The sequence below is a fragment of the Pelodiscus sinensis genome, chromosome Z (genome assembly GCF_052426305.1).
Source record: "Pelodiscus sinensis isolate ZL-2025 chromosome Z, ASM5242630v1, whole genome shotgun sequence".
Taxonomy (NCBI): Eukaryota; Metazoa; Chordata; order Testudines; family Trionychidae; genus Pelodiscus; species Pelodiscus sinensis.
Genome location: NC_143085.1, coordinates 27833928 through 27855806, shown reverse-complemented (window position 1 = coordinate 27855806; position 21879 = coordinate 27833928). Strand labels below are relative to the sequence as shown.

General features: G+C 45.5%; 1 protein-coding gene across 25 annotated transcripts in view; it reads right to left on the bottom strand.

Moving 5' to 3' along the window:
- NCOR2 (nuclear receptor corepressor 2) overlaps positions 1-21879 on the bottom strand; it is a 511248-nt gene that overhangs the window by 357068 nt on the left and 132301 nt on the right. Inside the window, exon 2 of one of the 25 annotated variants that reach the window (XM_075898482.2) lies at positions 16859-16995. The exons of the other annotated variants lie outside the window; for them this stretch is intronic. The gene's annotated coding sequence lies outside the window, so the exon portion shown is untranslated. The remainder of the gene's footprint in view (positions 1-16858; positions 16996-21879) is intronic. 25 annotated transcript variants of the gene reach the window in all.

Here is a 21879-nt window from a genome sequence, read left to right as displayed (position 1 = left end):
TCTTCACAAAGTACTATTGCCTGATTCCGTTAACCAAGGAATAATCCAATGAAGGCTGAGCTGTCAAGAAGAGAATCTACTGGGTGAAGGGAATTGGTGGGAAGTCTCTGAGTCACTGGAAACTGGACTGGGAAAGGCGCTGGATAACATACTTTGCTCATGAGCCACTGGGAGGTGGACAATTTGACATCATTATTCCCACCTCTTGAGACCATCTTGTCTCTCTGCCGTCCAACCCTTCATTAAAACTTACTTCTTTCAGAAACATGGCTGTCTTGACTGCAGCACCACCTGAACCTTCCATTTCAAAACCTCGTACTTCAAGTGCCACATATAGTATAAGCCATATGCCACCTTTATTTGTGGTTACCTCTTCTCACACATGCACCTTTCTTTCCACATGTTTCTTCGGAGCCTATCATCCATCTGATGATACAAGCCCTGACCCTGTAACCCTCTCCCACAGAAGTAGCCTTATGCATGGAAGGCATCCCACAGAACTCAACTGCAGCTCTCAGACTGGTGTTTGCAGGAAGGCTATGCCTGTTATCCTCTTTTAAAGCCTTTACAAATGACAGTGCTATGTAAACATTACATCAAACGCCACACACCCCTGATCTCAGTCACTAGGACCAGTATCCAAGGAATCCACCATAGCACTCTTGAACAGAATGTCAGATGTTACAATTCTTTTTGCAGCTGCAATGAAAAAAAGCCCAAACGAGTGAGAGAGTTCCCTCTTCACGCAAAAAAAGAGATTTACAAGTTGTTGATTTTTATAGACACTTTCAGCGGTTTATTTTAAGAGGTTTTTAAGCCCCACTTTGTCAGGATTTCAACTTAAAATAACTAATTGTCTTAATGCTGCCCTTTATTCCTGGCGGTTTAAGAGGCATTAAGCATTATTCCAGTATTAACCGTTAATTATACAAAGCATAAATTTCCACCATCGCCTGGATTTAGCAAACATTGCTACTGCAGCAGTGAACCCTTTAGGTGAACAGCTGCAGTTTATGTGCGAAAGAAACCCAAGTGTTATTCCAACCCTTCTCGGCACATACTATCCCCTCTCTCCAAGCTATCCAGGTCTTAGCTGGGGTATTCCTTAGGGATGTAAAATCCCGTTTAATGAGTTAACTGATTAAAGAGAGAGTGAGGGGCTGACGCAACTCTCCTCCGTTGCCACAGACACGGGCTGTTCTGGCCAGGCTGGAACATCCCTGTCCATGGTGGGCCACACAGGACTGGAGCAGTCCCCTGCCTGTGGAGAACAGAGAGCTTCCAGTGCTCCAGAACTGGTAATTAAAAGTGCTGTCATATGGGTGGAAACTGGGTAACTATTGCATTTTATTAATATCAGCAGAACTGACTCAAATGGGTGTTGTGTAGTCTTGCCTTAATCTTTGTATTCATGCCCGTCAGTGTCAAAGAAAGAAGCTATCTATCTAACCTATCTATCTACCTACCTATCTAGCTAGCAGATATACAGACACATACACACACACACATTTGCATATATATGCAACCACACTTAAGCTGTGGCCCACAGCATGTGCTATGAGTATCATTGTGGCCCCTGGGGCTTCTAAAGTTGAGAAACCCTGGGTTAACCCATTAACCTTTCATATCCCTAGTATGCATTGGGCTTAAGGTTGTGTTGATGAATAGACCCCTGCCACCACCACACCGGGAGCAGCACAGAGCATTTACAGGACTGTAAATTATAGCTGAGCCCCTTTCCAACAACTCCTGGCCATTGCTATAGTCAAGAGCACCTCATACCCAGTCCGATGTCTCTCTCAACTGAAACAGCAGTTGGCATGTGCCAATAACATAAAAGAAAAGAAAAGTGGGGGGTGGAGAGGGGAGAAGGAGAGAGAAGAGAGGAAGTTGGTTTTTCTCCTTGGGACCGCAGATCAGCCCCGACAATAAACTGCTTTGCTATCTGCTGAAGGCAGATAGGGTGAAGCCAGAGGCATGCCACTGCCTCGTTCGTTTGCCTGTCTCTAGGCATCCTTTGCAAACACATGCCAGCGGCGGCTGACATCAAACCATCCAGTGACCGCCGGAGTGCTGGATGCTGCACTGTGCTAGAAGAACCCTGGCATTCCCTTATTTGTTCCCATAGAAAGAAACTGCTGCCAAGAATCAACAGCCAAGCAATGACCACATTTGGGGGAGGGTGTTCTTACAGGTGAGCACTGCAATAAATGATAATCATCTGCAGGCCTCAGGCGCTCCCAACCTCCTTATTGTAAGTGGGTGATTTTCAGTAACCTGGCCGGGGGGGGGGGGGGGGACACACATGCAGAGAAGGTTGTCAATGTCCTTGTAGAATCAGACAGAGAAGCCAGGAATCTCAACTCCCCAGTTCCCTGCTCTAATAAGTAAAGAACAAAGCTTCCCGTTCATATTTGCAGCTTACTAACACATTGTAAAAGGAGGCTAGTTCTTTTCCCAACCCCTAGCATCCTGAGGCACATGTTCTAAGAAGCCATAAATTCCCACTACTGCCACCAAAAGGTAGACAATTTTACTGACCTGGAACTCAGTGCTATTCAATGGAATTCACCCTGCAGACCATGGGGGAACTTTAAAGTGCCTGAATGGCAGCAGTCATTTATTTACACTTCCATTTTGACTAACTTCTCTTTGCAGTTCTGTCTGGATGCCATGCTAGTTTTCACTTCCTGTCCTAAACTATGACATAGTGCTCCTACTGCCCTGTTAAACAGCTGGTTTGTTCATCCACCACTGAATCTTTAGGAAGAAGGAATTCCATGCATGGATACATATGTGGGAGCAAATTCCTCCCTGTTTATACCTGGGTAACCCTAATCAACTACACTAAGCTTGCCATAGGGTTGCAAACTAATCACACAAAACCTAATACTCTTGCCCTGCTCCTTCCCTGATGCCCTGTCCCTGCCCCACCCTGCTCCTTCCAATGCCACCCCCCTCACTCCATCCCCCTTCCTCTGTCACTCACTCTCCCCCATGCTCACTCACTTTCACCAGGATGGGCAAGTGGTTTGGAGGGAGAGGAGGGAGTTTAGATGTGGCAAGGGATTGAGGTGCAAGTGGAGGGGCTACATACTCTGGGAGGAGGCCCAGGGATGGGACAGGAGATTGTGGTGCAGGAAAGGGTCCCTGGGAGCAGGCTCTGACCGGCCGGTGCTTGCCTCTGGTGGCAACAAGTCCCAGTCAGCAGCATAGCTGGGCTAAGGCAGGCTCCCTGTCTGGTCTGCTCCTGGAAGCGATCAGCACACTCCCTGTGGCCCATAGGCAGTGGATGCCAAGTGGCTTTGTACATTGTCTCCTCCTGCAGGCACCGCCCCTGCAGCTCCCCTTGACTACAGTTCCCAGCCAATAGGATCTGTGGAGCAGTTGCTTGGGATGGGGTCAATGTACAGTGACCCCATTTCCCTCTCCCCCTGCAGCCTAGGGTCCCCTTTGGGCAGCAACATGGGGCCAGGGCAGGCAAGGAACCTGCTATAGTCCTGCTGTGCTGCTGGACTTTTAGCAGCTGATTTCCTGATTTGGTTTTGGAAGCTTCTGGGATATCAAGCTTAATTCCAGGAGCTTCTCAATGAGGAGGGATGGCAATGGCTGGCTCGGGTGTACACCCAGGCCCCCACAAGGGTTTGTAAAGCTTGCTGGGATGAAAGCCCTAAAGAAATTCAAGATCCTTATCCTTTCCTAACAACTAAACCAACCTCAGTTTGCAGCCTCCCAAGAGTTAATAAAGACACAAATGTACTGCTGGCTTCAGGGAGAATTGTGCCTTTAGTGGCTTTCAGTACATCAACTGCGCTGGCTGGACAGGTGGATTGCTCAATGCTATCATAGCTGCCTGTACGAAAGAAACGGGATGAATTTTTCCAAGTCAGATCAAAGTTTAAAGCAGCTTTAAAACACAGCACCAAGTGAGATGATGCAGCGTGAGCTGGTTTTAACACAGGGTGTTAAATGATCACCCTTAAAAGCATTTCAAGTTTGCCTATGCATCATTCGAGATAGCTCCTAAACTTCTTTACACGCTGTATTCAAAATACCTTGGGAAATTCATGGTCATGCTTTTGGGACACATCTTTGTCCCCAAGCCACATCTGAAAGGCCTATCCAACTTCCATTGAAAAGAACTACTTTAACGGAGAAACACTATGTTTATGATCATCAATATTATTATTGTTAAGTAAATAATTAATAATAATACTACCACCACTATCTCTTTCTTTTACAGGACTTAGGATTTCCATGTCTTGAGTCATACTGCACTGCACAGAAAATGACCAGGAGAAAAAAATGCTAAAAAGGACTCGAATTTTCTGCTTTGCCCTTTCAGGTATGGAACACAAGTTCTAACCCCCATCTACTAGCAGAAGGGAACAGATGAGCCACTCGAGATCCACAGCCAATCAAATCACCCTGTTAAAACAATCACACAGTGCCAGTTGTGTAGTTCACCAGGCACGTGAAAGCAGTACCGCAACATGCCTCCAATACCAAGAGCCACAGCGAACACAGGGTTTCTTTGCAAACTACTCCTTAGAGGCTGAATGTAAAAGCCAATACCAGTCAGTGGACAGAAGTGAAGCCTTGTTTAGACTGCTCACATACTTGGGTTCATTAAAAATAAGGAACCAGCCAAGCCCTCTTAGACCACCCTGAACTTTAAGATGAATCTACAGATTTTAACATTTCATCTCAATAAAAACAGGCTTCCATTTGGACCGAGGTGGAACACATGGGTCACTGCTCTATGCAAAAGATGAAAGCTGCTGCCATCTGCTTCATTTTAACAGAAATCAGATGTGGCCATGGCAAATTGCCCATTTTACCTCGGGGTGAATGGGCAATTTGCCTCGGGGTGACAGTTTTGGAATTCTATTTTTATTTCTTGTATATTTCTTATACTTTTTTTCAAGAAAACTACCAGATAATTAATAACAAAATAGCAGGGTCATACAAGTGTCATTAATATTTTCCTGTGGAGCCCTTAGATCCATTGCGAAAAGCCCAAGAACTCCACAGAGCACACTTTTGGAGTGTGACCTGCACTGCTGTCATAACAAGTGTGCTAAAGGTATTCTGAAATACATCACCTGAAAACTGCTGACGTGCTGACAGAGACTATCACCAGGTGATCCCCGGATGGGTTGTTGTGTACAAAAACCATGTATATGTCCTGGAAAGTAAGTCCTTAAAGAATGCGTTCAAGAAGGTGTACATTAATCAAGTCTGCACTAGACAAAAAGGAATGTGCATTTATCTGCCTCACCAGCTTGATTACAGGTGGACCACATGGGAAGCATATTTACATATCAGGTAAACAAAGTAATCAAGCCAACAAGCTGAGGAAAAAGCAGTTTAATAAGCGCAGTGGAGGGCAGTGTGTGCACTGCAGGAAGTCTGCCTGGCTTTGGAGACAAAAAGACAATAAATTTGGAAAACCAAAAGATATCGCAGGTGATCCATCACTTAGGGAACATAGCAAACTGAGCTCTGGTCTGTAGGGCAGGAGAAACTGTTTTAGGCAGTGCTATAGCTTGCCAGAAGTACATTTTCAGTCACTAGAAAGCACGTTCTGTTTTGTCTTTAACCATTTTCTGTCTGTATTTTATCTCTGCTTAGCATCACTCCGTCTCTGCTCCTCATTAATGGACGTATTCTGAGTTTTACTATAAACCAGATCTCAGTGCAATTATACTAAATACCGAGCGAGTCCCCCAGCTAACCAAGCACAGTCTCTTCGGAGGCAGCAAACTTATTATTATGAGAGTATCCAGTGAGAGGACCTGGGACCGATAGAGAAGTGTGTATGGGAAACTTGGAAAGTGGGCTTCACCCACTGTTACCTGCCAGGCAAGGTATAGACTGGCAGAGTCTATGCACACTGTCCAGGCAGACAGACAGACTTGCAGCAACACAGCTCACACTGGTAGAGGCACAGAGCTAATGCATAGCTTACAGTTCCAGGTTCACTGTGGGGAGAATGTCACACACACCCAAGAGCAGTGAAAGGGAAAGAGAATCAATCTAATGATCCCTTTCCCTTAGCATCCCAAACTTTGAGACCAAACTATTAGCTTACCCCTTTCTCTCCTGATTGTGACCAGAAGCAGACATTGTCTCACAAGAAAACTATTTCTTGCCGCCTCCATGAGGGATCATTTTATCCCCAGACCTGCAATAGCCATTACAGCTTAAGGTTGGGATAGATTTATAACCTCTGATTAGAAACAGTGGAAAGCAGAAGTTTGCCAGCAGGTCTGGCACCAGAGTATGACCACAGAGTTGTGCAATGGGCAGCTTCAGTTTAAAGAGCCTCCAGCATCATTTATATGCACCTGTTTGGCTGGATCAGCAGAATGCTACCTCCATTTCAGTGCTTAAACTCCTTTTCGTGGTACTCTGGCAGCTGCATTTGGTGGGATGTGTGGAAAGCCTCACGGCTGCAGGTACAGGGCAAAGAAGCCACAGCTTTGATTATATCCGTGCTGGGAAGTGGGGGGGGGGGAGAAGGAAGGGGGACAAAAAGTCACCTGGTAGACAGTGGAAGGAGCCTTATGCCCTTTTGCTAGGCCCTGCTTTAAACTTGTTTTCTAGGATTCTGACTTTGCTCTCTGGCCTCTCTAATGGGCCGTCATGAAGTTCTAACCCCACCAGCCAACTTGTGCTGATGCTCAGTCATAGCCCTACAGTAGTTACAGGAGGTTCCCTGAACTTTGTAGGACTGTCCAAGTTATAGTTAAATTGCCCGGACAGCTCTTCAAATGCTCTCTCTGCCAATAAAATAGGTTATAACATCCACAGCTCTGTATGACTCTGATCAGCTGTTCTGAGTGCTCAGGCACATTGTGTGGCTGTAAACCCAGAAACAGCAAACACAGTCCTACACACACTAAATTCTTTTCCTTGACTTCAAAAGGCTTTGGATCAGGCCCCTTCTCTACTATGTACATGTTCTTCAAGTGAACACAGGTCGCCTGGAGTTATTGCTCTACTCTAATGCAAGCAGGAGACAATCAGATATGTATGAATAGCCAAGACAAATCTATCAGCTCCCAAATGAAGTATCATAATGGGCAAGGAATCCACCAGTACTTGCACTGCACATTCTATTTGTTTGGGATACAGTGGAAACAGAAGCATTTCCCAGGTGATGGTAGAAGTTTTGGACTATAACATCTGCATTATATTTTCCCATTCCCTAAACAAACATAAGCCCCATGTCATGTCAGCATAAAGGACATTTTTTTCTTCTATTCTTTTAAATTATACTCCCTTCTTATAAGAAGGCTCTTTTTTGTTCTCTGTAACGCGTAGTGTTCCTTCTCCATGCTATTTGCCTTACTTATTGTCTTATCTTATTTCCCACATATTATTTTCCCTAATTTGCACCACAGGCAAATTAAACCATTTAATTTACAAAATCTTGTTGGAATATAGTTCATGTGCACACTGCCACAAACTCCGGAGTGCACAGAAGTTCTGGCAGATTTCTAACACTATATACTGAATGTAGGAAAGGCTTCAGGGGACTCAGGTTTGGTTTCAACTTTCCATCATCATCTCCGCATAACAGACTGCTGGGGTGGATGGGGTATGGAATAGCCAGAGCATCATATAGCTGGAGAACTGGAAAAAGTTGTGTGATCTTTGACCCTTGCAGTCAGGAATAATGTGTGTGCTCTGTCTAGATAGTGTTTTATCATGACTAACGACCTTCCAAAATGTAATATAATAATCTCAGAAACTATGTGACAAAGATTATATTTCTTAGAGAAATGGTGATGATAAAAGTACATACAAATATAAAAGGATTTGATCATTAATGGTTAGAATGTTGTGGGCCGAGAATTCTCCAAATATCCTCCAAAAGGTCCATTCATCAGTTTTCAGGCCTGTGAGGGTGAACAATGATACTTTCTTTTGTAATAAAAGACCAGGAGTACCAGTTCTGGTATCAAGGTCTTTGTGCAATAGGAATGTCAATGACTACTTCACAAGAAACCAAGAAATTCCAAGCGGGGCATTGGCAAGAAGAACTGATTTTCATGTATTTGCTTTTTATCAAACAAAATTACTAATTCACACATTCGCTATTGTTTGCAATCACAAAGCTATTCAGTTCAAACAGAGAGTCCAGTGGTTATGACTTGGGGGTCAGGATCCATGGGATCCATTTACCCATTATATTCATTTGGGCAAACCAGTTAGCCACTCTGTGCCTCAGTTTATCCATCTATAAGACAACACTAGTGAGACCCACTCATCTTACATAAAATCATAACTTACTCACATTTGAAAACACCTCTTGAGATTTTTCATTTAAGGTGGGCACCATAAGTTCTGAAAATTGTTTAAAGCAAAGATTAACTGAAATAAGGATCACAGAATGCTGTTTCTTCACAAACCTAAGAATGCTCATCTCACAGAAATCCAGGGTCCCTACTATGAAACGACGTGGCTTATTTCCTAGCTGAACACGATGTATAAGAGTCATACATTCCACAGCCTGTAATGTCATTAGTGCAGTCATTGTAACTTCTACATCCAGTGATCAGAACCAGATCTTGGACAGGTTAGAATTATGACTGATGTTTTCCTTTAAAGACTAATGCATGAAGAAATAATTAAGGTACAATGAAGTGCCTTTAGAGATGTTTCCAAAGAAATGCTTCATGATGAAATAATAATGGATCTGACTATTCAACATGTGCATGAAATTTCCTTGGAAGACCATCAACATTACAGGCACACATTCTGTATATAATGCAGCCACTAAATCCTGTGTATTGAAAAGCAGGCTGAATGGCATGAATGTAGGACTCTGTGTGTAGCAAAGACGACCTAGACAAAGGTAACATTGAACATTTCAGAGCATTGTTCATTAGAAATTAAAAACAAACACACAGAATGAAAAAAAAAATCAAGGTTACCCAAATGCTGAATATGATAGGAATGAAAAAGCATTTATTTTACCCCATCACAAGGCACCTGCACAGGTTTATCTACCTGTTTTTTACTCTAATTGTTCAATGCCATCACTTAAAATCATGACATACCCCACCGTGCCCTATTCAGCATAAAATTCAGCCATGTTACTTTTTAAAGGCACAGCATTGTGGATCGTTATAACAAAGTATTTCTGTGGGGGGAACAGAGACTGGATAACTTATTTGATCTCTCCAACTATAACTCCCCATTGGCGTACTGGGATAACAGAGCAATGTTTATAAAGGACTTCAAAGATAAACTACCAGTTCAAGAAGCTGCCTCTCTCCCCAAGAGATATTGCCACAGCCATGGTCAAAAGTGGTGCTCCATCAAGACAGTGAGTCAATATACAAGCAAAGGGAGCTACCAGCATGATGCTCTCTCAGTGATATGCTGTAGATGCTAAGGAGCAATTTCCACTTTTTGAATTCATGCAAAATATGCCTTTGACTTTGGCAATGAGTGTTTGGGAGGCTGAGATTTTGCTTTAAGAGACGATAACACAATTGCTAACTCAACACATAAATCAGGAAATAACAAACCATGAACTACAACTACTGTGGGGCTTTCCGAACATGTTTGCCTATTAAACCAAAACCTCATCCCATATTTCTATTTCCTTTTCTCTACAGTGAGTTGAAAGTACATCAGGCAGCCAGGTTTTGTGTCCACTTCTCATCCTTATTAAGTGCACCGGGCAGGAAGTTGCAACTGAGACCTCCCAAGGACAAAATTAGTACATGAGGTACGTTGGACTCTCAAATCACTGGCAAAAGTGCTGAGTTGGGGTCCATAAAAGCTACTAAAGACAAGACAGTCTCAGCTGAGCCATGGCTGGCTTGTATCCTCAAAGGGATCAAATACATGCCAGTTACTTTTTCATGTTATTTAAGAAATACAGGTTGAACCTCTCTAGGCCGGCACCCTCGGGCCCTGACCAGTGCCAAACCAGAGAATTTGCTAAGCCACAGGTCAATATTGTCTAGCAGCTTTACCAACACTACCACTGCTGACTGGGGTCTTAGAGACATTTAGGGGTAAAATAGAGCTAAATAACAGCACAGAGCACTGAGACCCAGGACTAGTGGCTATAAACTAACTTTATGGGACCATGGGAAACTTGACTAAACCCATGATAAGTGGACATGCAGCTAACTAAAATCATACCAAACCATGGGTGTTGCCAGACCAGAGATTTTCAGACTAGAGAGGTTCAGTCTGTACAGGCATCTCTCAGGAGCATGCAGGTGATATGGAACCAACTTCTCAATTGTACCCTATTCCCATTCAGAAAAATCTGATTTATGTAGTGTCACCAATGTTAACATTTACAAGAAACTGAGAAATAGGACTTACCCTAGATCACACAGCACACACTTAGAAGCCAGTTGTGCCAGCTCTGACTATTGGAGCTGTTAACTTTTCCATTGTGATGCAACTTCATGATGAAACGCTTTTGTTACATGAGGAAAGGGGGCAATGCTACCAACACATATCACTACTGAAAGCAGCAAAAACAGGAATTTTAGCTGACATCACTCCTTTTAAACCGTTCCAACCAAGGCCAAGTCTACATGCACACTTTAAGCACTGTAACTTTATGGTTCAGGGGTATGAAAACACCCCTCCTACTCCCAGTGCAGCAATTTGCTACACTGTAAAATGCTGGTGTGAACCAGGCTACAGAGCTGGAAGCCATGCTTCCAATGCCCCTCACAGAGGTGGTTTACACAGAGCACTGGGAGTCCATGCTCCCAGTTGTGCAGTGGCCACACTTCCACTTAAAAGAGCTGCTGGAGCTATACTTTAAACTGTTAAGAGTAGACAAAGCCATGGTTGAGGTACAGGACCCATGCTTCGCTTTGTCCTTGGATTGCCTTCTCCAATATTTGCAAAATAGAGCATGTCTTCACATCTCTGCCTTACGGGGCAGTGTCAGATGTGCTCATGTTCTGCCAAATCCCCTCCACTTTTGTTATATTTCAAAATACAAGTAGCACATGTGGTCTATTTTTAGCTGTGACAGGACACAGATCTTATGCTTTGGGCCACAGAGAGCACCTGCAGCAGTCACTGTGCTTCTCAATTTTTCCACCAAAAACAGGGCTAATCCATTCCCAACTTTCCATAGCCAAACAAGTCTCTGTGGGTAGAGAGAGGGAGATAAAAGGAGAGAAGTGACTCCACACAGGGGACCTAGAAGAAAATGCCTGGCACCTGCAGAAGTGTCATGCAAGTGTCTCACTTCTCTTTCATTTTTCCTGAAGGTGCTAGTTATGACTTAAAAACACAGACAATGAGACTGAGATTTTGAAGGAGGTGCCCAAATCCCAGATGACACAGACATTTGGTCCCTTAAGCGCCTTTTAAAAATATGTTTTAGGAAAAGCCCTGAATCACCAACACTTCCCCTCACACACACACACACTGCACTGTTTCTCTGTTTTCCAAGTGGGAGCATCTTCTACTCCAGCTTCTCCACAGCAGTGCAAGGCCAGCGAGTCAAACCAAGGCAAGAGGATGGTGGATTCCTTTGTTCCCGAGACAGGTCCCACAACTGATGCCAAATCTGAGCACACCAGACTTGTTTATTATAGCTAACGAGAGCCTCAGCTTTTAAAAATCAGCAATATTAAGCAGAGCAGGAAAATGCAAGCAGGTAGGGGTGTTTTTATTTTGTTTGTTTTGTGTTTTTTTGTTTTTGGAATTTTTCCATGCACTTAAAGGCTTTTGTATATAGCGACACTCATTACTAAAGTGAATAATACACAGATTACACATGGGCCTTTAGAATAGCGAAGCCCATCAACAGAAAGTTTATGGCAGAGCCCACCCTTGATTATGTAATGTTACTTCTGTTGTCATGCCAGGATGCTTGTGGCCTGGCAAACCCACTGAAACAATTCTAAGCCAACTGGAACCAGAAAACACACAATTCTGAGCAGCCAGTTGATTACACTAAGCACCCAATAGGGATGCTGTAGATAATTAATAAGGTGTGGGGGGGGGGGGCAACAGCGGAAAAAGTGTGTTGAATCAATGCATGAGCCATTCATGAACAAAAGAGTTTTTTTAAGAGTGGGCTGGAAATAAAAAGCAAAATGGATCAATATTTGGCCTCTGAAGAGATGAATGGAAATCCACAAAAAGAGAGAGAGAGGATGCCTGGGAGGGGGAGGAAATTAGAGTGGAGGTGGAAAGATGGCAAACAACAATAACCCAGTACCAAAGAACTGATTAGATGGAGATGGTAGAGAAGAGACCAGGTCAAGACAGTGTAGAAAGCAAGACGCCATTAAGAAAGCACAGACGTAGTTGAAAAAAATCAACATTTCTGCTGAAAATCTTTTTTTTTTTTAGTTGGAAACTCAATTTGAGATGAAAATTTATGTTGAAAATGCGACACTAGGACAATTTCAACTGGCTCAGGCAGTGGGGAGTGAAAATACAGCAGGAATGGGGAGGTATACATGGAGGGTATTTCTCAAATGGAGTACATCACTCACTGAGTGCCATCAGTTATCCTCATGGGTATCGGGTGAAAGCCCAGCTGGAGAAGGCAAGACCCCTTCCGCCACAGGCCCCGCCCCTGGAGTCTAGCTCTGTCGGCCCCCACTCCCAAGCCTGATTCTGCATGGCCACGTATAGAGCCAGGGCTGTCGTGATGCTCCCGGGTGGCCCTCCCCAGTGGCAGGAAAAGCTACGCTGCCCCACTGTGGTCCCATCCCCGCTCCCCTGCCAGGAAGAGGAGGACTGTCTTCCCCAGGGGCCAGGGGAAGCTGGGCTGCTATACCATGGTTCCAGTCTTGCACAGGAGGTGGGATGGGAGGAGCTGGGTTGCCATGCTGCAGTTCCAGCCTTTCCCAGGGGTCAGGGAGAGCCAGGCTGCCATGCCATGGTTCTAACCTTCCCCGAGGGCCAGGAGGAGCCGGGCTGCCATGCCATGGTTCACGCCTTCCCCCGCTGTGGCCCCAGCCTGAGGCAGTCAGTCACGTAGGCAGCTTTTCGGAAGGCTGTGCCTTTGCAAAATTACATGTGTGTCCAAGGAAAACACTTGATATTTAATATCAAATGGGGACGAAAATATCACTATGATTTTAAAGATATTCACTGTGAGTGAAATTGTCTCCACATAGAGGGCTGCATGCAGACTATGTCCCACTTCCATCGTATTTTGTGGTGTTAAGTGTGCATAAAACCTACAGCAGACTCTGCCCAGGAGTGAACTGCACAGAGAGAAAAGAGCAAACAGGGACATTTTAAGAAAGCTTGCCAGCGAGATCCAGGTGTGTTACCTTGAGCAGTGGTGGAATGATCATGTAAGGCATTAAAACAACAAGCAATCTGTGGCATCTTAGGGTATGTCTACACTACAAAGTTAATTCAAACTAACAGCCGTTAGTTCGAATTAACTTTAATAGTGGCTATACATACAAACCACTAGTTCGAATTTAAATCGAACTAGCCAAGCGCTTAATTCGAACTAGGTAAACCTCATTTTACGAGGACTAAGGCCTAGTTCGAATTAAGTAGTTCGAATTAAGGGCTCTGTAGCCACTTAATTTGAACTAGTGAGAGGCTAGCCCTCCCCAGCCTGCCCTGGTAGCCACTTTTGGCCAAACCAGGGATACTCTTCTGCCCCCCTCCCGGCCCTGGAGCCCTTAAAGGGGCACAGTCTGGCTACAGTGCTTATGCCAGTTGCAAGCCTGCCAGCCCCAGCAAGCAGACCCTGCACCTGGCACACCATGAGCCAGCTACCTGCTGCCACCCAGCCCTCCGCCTCTTCCCAGGACCAGGCTGGTGGCCCCTAGGAGCCTCCCCGAGGCCGCAAGAGGTGGGTGCCCGCCTGGTCTAGAGAGGAGATCGTGGACCTCATCGAGGTTTGGGGAGAGGCCTCCAACGTCCACGATCTCCCCAGTAGGCACAGAAATGCAGCCGTCTAGGGCAGGATAGCTGCCAGCTTGGCCACCAAAGGCCACATGCGAACCCAGGAGCAGGTTTGCATGAAAATCAAGTTGGTCCAGTGAGACCCCCGACCCTGAGCCCTTAGAACATAAGAATGGCTGTACTGGGTCAGACCAAAGGTTCATCTAGCCCAGTATGCTGTCTGCCAACAGCGGCCAACACCAGGTACCCCGGAGGAGATGGACAGAAGACAATGACCAAGCAATTTGTCTCGTGCCATCCATCTCCAGCTTTTCACAAACAGAGGCCTGGCTAATGGCACTCCATGGACCCAACCTCCATGAATTTACCTAATTTCTCTTTAAACTCTGTTATACAGGGAGTCCCTGAGTTACGCGGATCCGACTTACGTTGGCCCCACAGTTACGAACGGGGTTTTTCTCGCCCCGGAGAATGGGAGCAGCAGGACGCCCAGATGCACCGCGGTCCCGCCGCCCGTGTCCTCCGGGGCGAGAAAAGCTGCTCCGCGTCTCCCTGGTCTGCTGGGGGGGGGAAGCTGAGCAAAGCCGCAGAGTATGCGGGCAGCGGGACAGCCCAGTGCTCCGCGGTTTTGCTTCCGTCTCGGTCCGCCGCCCACGTCTCACTGCTGCACCCGCCCCCCCCCCCCAGCAGACCAGGCTTTTCTCCGGACGCCTGTGGTAGAGCAGCTGTGGCGCTGCCGGTTGGTCCCGTAGTGCTGCTCTGGGCGCTACTGGACCAACCTGGCAGCACCCCAACTGCTCTGCCCCAGGCGTCCTGATTCAGCCGCTACTGGTCAGTTTCAGCAGCGGCTGAATCAGGACGCCTGGGGCAGAGCAGCTTGGGTGCTGCTGGGTTGGTCCAGCACCCCAGCTGCTCTGCCCCAGGAGTCCCCAAGTCAGCCACTGCTGAAACTGACCAGCGCTGACTACAGGAAGCCCGAGGCAGAGTTGCTCTGCCCCGGGCTTCCTGGAATCAGCCGCTGATCAGTTTCAGCAGCAGCTGACTTGGGGATACCTGGGGGATACCTGGGGTTCTTAAGTTGAATCTGTATGTAAGAACTGGCATCCAGATTCAGCCTGTTGAAACTGATCAGCGGCTGATTCCAGGAAGCCTGGGGCAGAGCAACTCTGCCTTGGGCTTCCTGTAGTTAGCCGCTGGTCAGTTTCAGCAGCGGCTGAATCTGGACGCCAGTTCTGACTTACATACAGATTCAACTTAAGAACCTACAGTCCCTATCTTGTACGTAACCCGGGGACTGCCTGTAGTTCTAGCCTTCACAGCCTCCTGTGGCAAGGAGTTCCACAGGTTGACTATGTGCTGTGTGAAGCTTATTAGTTTTAAACTGCTGCCCATCAATTTCATTTGGTGTCCTCTAGTCCTTCTATTATGTGAACTAATGAAGAACTTTTCTTCATTCACCCTCTCCACACCATTCATGATTTTCTAGACCTTTATCATATCCCCCTTCAGTCTCTTCTTTTCTAAGCTGAAAAGTCTGAGTCTCTTTAGCCTCTCTTCATATGGGACCTGTTCCAAACCCCTAATTATTTCGAATTAACTAAATCAAATTAAGTTAGTTCGAATTAGTGCTGTAGTGTAGACATACCCTTAGAGATTAACAATATATCATGATCTTTCGTGGGTAAAACCCACTTCATCAGAGGAGCTGGAATGGAAATTACAGAAGGTAGGGTATATAATAGCAAAAGCAGTTACATGTCAATTGTAATACCTGTGTTAATTAAGCTAATCAAATCAGGCTGGATGTGTCCCATTCCTAGCTTTTGATATCTGAATGTGAACATCAGAGGCTGGGGAAATTTCCTTTGTAGTGAATTAACTAGTTAATATCTTCATTCAAGCCCAAGCTGATAGTGTTGAACTTGCAAATGCACTCCATCTCCTGATGTAATTGGGTGACAAAATGCCTTTGTAGAAGAATGGCTACTTTTAAATCCATTATTGAATGCCGCGGTAGGTTAAAATGTTCCCTATATTTTTGTGTGTTTTACCATTTCTGATATCTGATTTGTGTCCATTTATCCTATGTTGCAGAGACTGTCCAGTTTGGCCAACGTACATGGCAGAGAGGCATTGCTGGCACTTAATGGCATAGATCATATTATAGGAGGTTAGTTGTATGAGCCCTTGATGTTGTGGCTTATGTGGTTAGGCCCTGTGATGGTGTCACTTGTATAGATAGGTGGGCAAAGTTGACAACTTAAATACCCAACTGGGGAAGTGAGGAAACAGATTGACCGAGCCAGATGAGTACCCAGAAGCACCTACTTCAAGAGAGGTCCAACAAGGAAAACAACAGAACACCACTGGTCATCACCTACAGCCCCTGCTGAACCGCACCCCAGCGCATCATAGACAATCTACAAGCTATCCTGAAAAACAATCCCCTTCTCTCACAGACCTTGGGAGACAGGCCAATCCTCACCTACAAACAATCCCCCAACCTGCTGAAGCAAATACTTACCAGCAGCCACACACCATACCGAAGAAACACTCAACCAGGATCCTGTCCCTGAAACAAACTTAGTTGTCAACTCTGTCCACACATCTGCACACGCAACACCATCACGGGATCTAACTACATAAGCCATAACACCAGGGGCTCACACACCTGCATAGGAGTGTGGGGGAGAGGGGGCTCAAGGCCTGGGGAGAGAGTTGGGGTGTAGAAGTGTGAGGGCTGGGTTTGAGAGGCTCAGGGCTGGGACAGAGGCTTGGGGTGCAAGGGATCTGGCTGGGGGTGCAGGCCCTAGAATGTAGGAAGGGGTCTCCAGGTTTGGGGAGATGCTCAAGATGGGTGTTTGTGTGCAGGAGCGGGTACAGGCTCTGGGCATGGGGTGAGGCTTTAGGGTGCTGGAGGATGCTCATGGTTGGAGGTCCTCAAAGTGGTGTAGCAATTCTGGCTTACCCGGTTTGTTCCCTGCGGAAGATGGCGAGGAGGGGCTCCTATCCCTTAGCTGCAGCAGCTCTGGGCTTGCTGCTGTCCTGAGCGGAGCTTAATTGGGAAGCTGCACAGCATAGGGAGAACTTGTCTTCCTTACTTTGCTGTAAAGCAAATGGGATTAACATATGTGTCAGTGTCATACCAAACCTTCAGATGTGCTTGTTAAATCCCCAGATGACAAGAAAAATCAAGTTTTTCCCTTGAGCCTGATTTACAGTTTCTACACCAAGTAACAGTAACAAAACAGAACAATGTCATCCAAGAAAATATTAAAAGAAAATGAGTTTCTTCCAAACCATGGTGTTAAGTCAACAATTTTTTTTATCAGATCTTGCTTTCCAATTACCATTTCTGAGGTGTACTTTGAAATTCTGTTTCCTTCTCTTGGTACAAAGCTGGCTTTCATTTACCTTCTTTGTCAATTACTTTGAGATCTACTGATGAGAAGTACTGAATAAGAGCAAGATATAATTATCTACTATATATTTTAAAGAATTTGTGTGTCTCCATGAGTCCATCTTCCTGTGAGTCCATTTGTTCAAAACCTCTCCCTAGAACCACCAAATTTAGTATGCAGCTTCTTCTTATCCTAACTTAAAACAAGGTCAGGGTTTGGTTGTGCCATGACAATGGGGTGTGCACGGAATGGGACTTATTTCCATAACACGGAAAGGAAGGGAACTGCTAGAAGGGACAGTTAGACTGCACTGGGGAGCAGCTGCACCAGTAAGAGAGCGGTCAACTGGGGAAAAAGTTCTGAATGTTGCTGTTGACTGTCCACAGGTAAAGTTCCCATGCTGGCACTGGCCATCGTTGTAGCCCCTTCCCCTGCTTGATCCTCACCTCCAACAGAGGAGCCTCCAGCCCACCACTGAGGGAGCCCAAACCACTGCCTCCTCCTCCCCCCCCCCGCCCTCAGCCCCTGTGCAAGATGGGAGGAGGGGCCAGATAGACAGTGCAGCCCCCATCCCTGGGCAGCTGCTGCTATCAGATCAGCAGAGGCCCAGGCATCCTAAGAACCGTCATCAGACCAGCACAGCCCTCACCACTGCAGGAGCCTCCTCACATCCTCCAGCACATCCTCCACACACACCAACCGCCTGCCCTGACTGCTGAATTCCCCACCCCTTGCCCTGAACCCCCTTCCTCTCCGCCCTACCCCCAACCCCTCACAACCCAACTGCTTAAAAAAATGAATTAAGGACCTGAGCAACACCTGGTACATCTGATTTTATTACAACAGTATCTGTCCCTGGAACACCATTTCCCCTGTTTCATCTCCAGCCCACTCTCTAACACTCCAAATCAATGCTTGTATTCAATGATGACTCTTTTGAAAAGAGCCATTCCCAGGTCAGAGTGTCACTTATGCTTTCCACACAGGACTCTGTACAGGAGTGAATTTCCAAAACATTCATGACTTAACTTAGGAATCTCACACAAGACTAATCCAACCCTCTCTTCCTATCCCCCAAGAGATGTTATAATGGCATTAAACATTGACAGAAATCCAAGCTCTGCAAGTCCCAGCTGCCCCAAAAGGTTTGGAACCCGTAGCAAACACAGTAAAAGACTCCTATACCTGTTCCATATCAGAGACCTTCATCTGGGCCTAAGTAGCAGATGAAACAGTGACCTTGCAATTGAACCATCTCAATGGGTAACAATTACTCTGAGTACAGTCTTGGTTTTCCCTTATCAGTCACTATGTTCAAAGCAAGGATCATCATTACCTATACACAGGGCACAAAGAAACTCATGCTTCTATTACTCATCTGGTATATCTACTATCCTTATTTACACTACCACTGTGCTACTGCATACCCTACATTAAACAGTGTTTGACACCTAGGATCCCATTCCAGTCCCTGTTATACCAATGGAGCTAAACGGTTACTTCAGATTTAGCCAATATCCAGCCAATCATTTGTGAAACATTAAAACACTGGTGAAAAATTTGCCATTTGGACCACGCTCCCACAGTATATTAAGTGCAGGATAGCCACCACCACTGTAGCAGCCCATTTTGACTCCCATTCCCATTTCTCAAGTGTTAGACTACTATGCAGCCAAGTTAAGATAAATTACGCTTTGGTAATTTCTCTTTAGTTTGAAGCACCCGTACAGATAGTTTACAGAACATGCCATTCATCTATTTTACTAACACATGAATTTATATCATTGGTGAAGCTTGGTCTCTGATGTCTTGGGCATGTCATGGAAGCAAAGAGATTCTTCTATTTAAGATTCTTTTGTTGAACAAATTACTCAGCTCGTGAATAGCATTTTTACTGTTCTCATTCCGAGTAAAGCACAAAATACATTTCTGGGTTTCCTGAGATGAATTCTTTGAGTTAGACTGTAACACCAATCAACTTCTCTTTTGGCAGATTCTCCATTTCAAAGAATACACTTCTGCTTCATGTTCTAAATTATTCCTTTTCCTTCATGATTCTCTATCAATCTGGGAATAAAACTTCACAAAATAATTTTTGAAGAGCACAGACTCCTGGCATACAAGCTAAACTATTGTGACAAACTGTGCAACTTAATGCCCCCATCAGATGGCAACTGGAAAAAATTACCCAGAACAGCAAAAATTAAAAGTGTGCAAATATATGAAGTGACCTGATACACTAAGGAACTCAAGATATCAGGTGCTCCAAAGATCTGGTGATATGATAATATCGTTTTTGTTAAATTGAGACCCTAAACATTTTGAGCCCAACAGTTCTTTCTTCTAATGAGTATAATTTCTACAAGATTCCTATTCAGTAAATGGAGTGAAGCAGGATAAGATAGAGGTCTTTAAAATCCATGACTGGTGTGGAGAAAGTGAATAAAAAGTTATTTATTCCTTCCCATAACACAAGAGCTAGAGGACACCAAATGAAATTAATAGGTACCAGGGGTAACACAAACAAAAGGAAGTATTTTTTCACACAACACACAGTAAACCTATGGACTTTCTTGTCAGAGGATATTGTAAGTCCAAGACTATAAGAAAGTTCACAAAAGAACTAGATAAATTCATGGAGGATAGGTCCATCAATGTGTATGCATCAGGTTGGGCAGGGATGATATCCCTAGCCTCTGTTTGCCAGAAGCTAGGAATGGGTGACAGTGTGGCTCACCTAATGATCATCTGTTCAAATCATTCCTTCTGAAGCACCTGGCATTGGCCACTGGCGGCAGACAGGATACTGGGCTAGATGGACCTTTGGTCTGACCCAGTATGGCCATTCTTATGAATCTTTAGTTCTGGTTAATATCAGGGCTTTGATGTTTTGTTCGACTTATGTTTCTACTCCTTTCATTCCTCCTCCCTTGAAAATCTCTCACAAAGAGTTAACAGCTCAGGAATGGGACTATTGCAGCTCATTAGCTCAGAGCAGATCAGCTGGAGAGACAGGTCTGAGCTGCAGAAGCCATTGTGTATGTTCTGCCTTCCTCATTTAGATAAGTAATAGCTTCTAGACAGAATTAAAGTCTCCCTCGAGGCACAGAAACGGTTTTGTGCACTTCAGCACCAGTGCATAATGCTTAATAGCCTTGCAAGTGGCTGGCAGAATTTGGATTTTTGAGGGCTACAAATGTCTTACTTATCTCATCCTCCTCAATGCTGTTTCAGAGCAAAGGAACAGCTTTCTACATGTGCATAGCACCTGTAACCTCTGTCTAGCACAGAAGCCTTCTAGTGTTTAGGCCAGTGAACTCCAATCTTTTAAAGCACAAGATCACTTTTTTAAATTTAAGTCCAGGGTCTACCTCAAACCCAAATACCCTTGCCCCACTTCCTTCATGCCCCTTCTCCAAGACTCCACTCCTGCTCACTCCATCCTTCCTCCCTCCCCCATCCTTCCTCCCTTTCATCAGGCAGGGCCAGAGGGTTGGGGTGCAGGCTCTGGTCTTGGATTAAGGGATTTGAAGTGTTAAGGGATCTGGAGCTGCTTTGAGCTGAGCCTGGGGCAGGGAGTTGCGGTGTAGATGGGGGGTCAGGGTAAAGGCTCTGTAAGGGAGTTTGGATCTAGGGGGGCTCAGAGCTAGGACAGAAGCTTGGTGTGCAGGAGGGGGTTTATGACTGGGTTAGGGGTTCGGGATGCAGGCTGCAGCTAGAAACTGCTTACCACATGTGGTGCAGTGGGACTAAGGCAGGCTCTCACTCCTGCCCTGGCCCTGCATCACTCTCAAAAGCAAACTCCCTCCATCCCAAGCCCTGTTGTACTCCCTTCCATTCTGTGGAGATAGACTACAGGGTTGGAGAGGGGCACCCTGACATCAGCACCCCCTCCTCTTCCTTCCCTGTCCTGCCCAGCAAGCAGTGGTGGGGGGACAGCTCCAAGGCAAAGAGCAGGAGATGCACAGCAGTGGGAGGAAGGGGCAGCTGAAGTGCCAGCACATTATAGCCTCTTGGCCAAACCTGTCAAGATCACCTGTCAGAGTCTCCAAGATCTACCAGGAGAGCCCGATCTATTGGCTGGTGACCACTGGTTTAGCCCTGTGCAAATCTCAGTGCATTGGTTTTTCAATGGATGACATGAATTGGTGTTTCACAAGAGAAAACCCGGGAGCTTCTATTTAGCTATTTATCCCATGCTCTTTCATTATGGCCTCCTGAGGTAAGAGCTCCTGGCCTAGTGATGTGCTGAGAGCTTTCAGTTCCCACTCAGGGAACTCCTTCTGCTTTCAATAACCACACCAAGCTGTTTCTTCTTGGTATTCAGCATGCCCAGTTTCCAACAATCAGCAGACGTTCAGGGAATTCAGCACCTTGGCAGGGAAGTCCTCCTCAAAGTCTTCAGGGAAATGTCAGTTTCACTCAGGCAAAAACTCAACTCTCACTGACTTCAGAGGAAGCAGAAGATACTTTGCAGGACCAGGGCCAGTTGAGATCTTTTTGTAAGGGGAGGGTCACAAAGCAGATGGGTTTTTATTATGTTTGAATATCTGAGTGCAAGTAAGTGGAAAAACTGCTATGTTCAGTA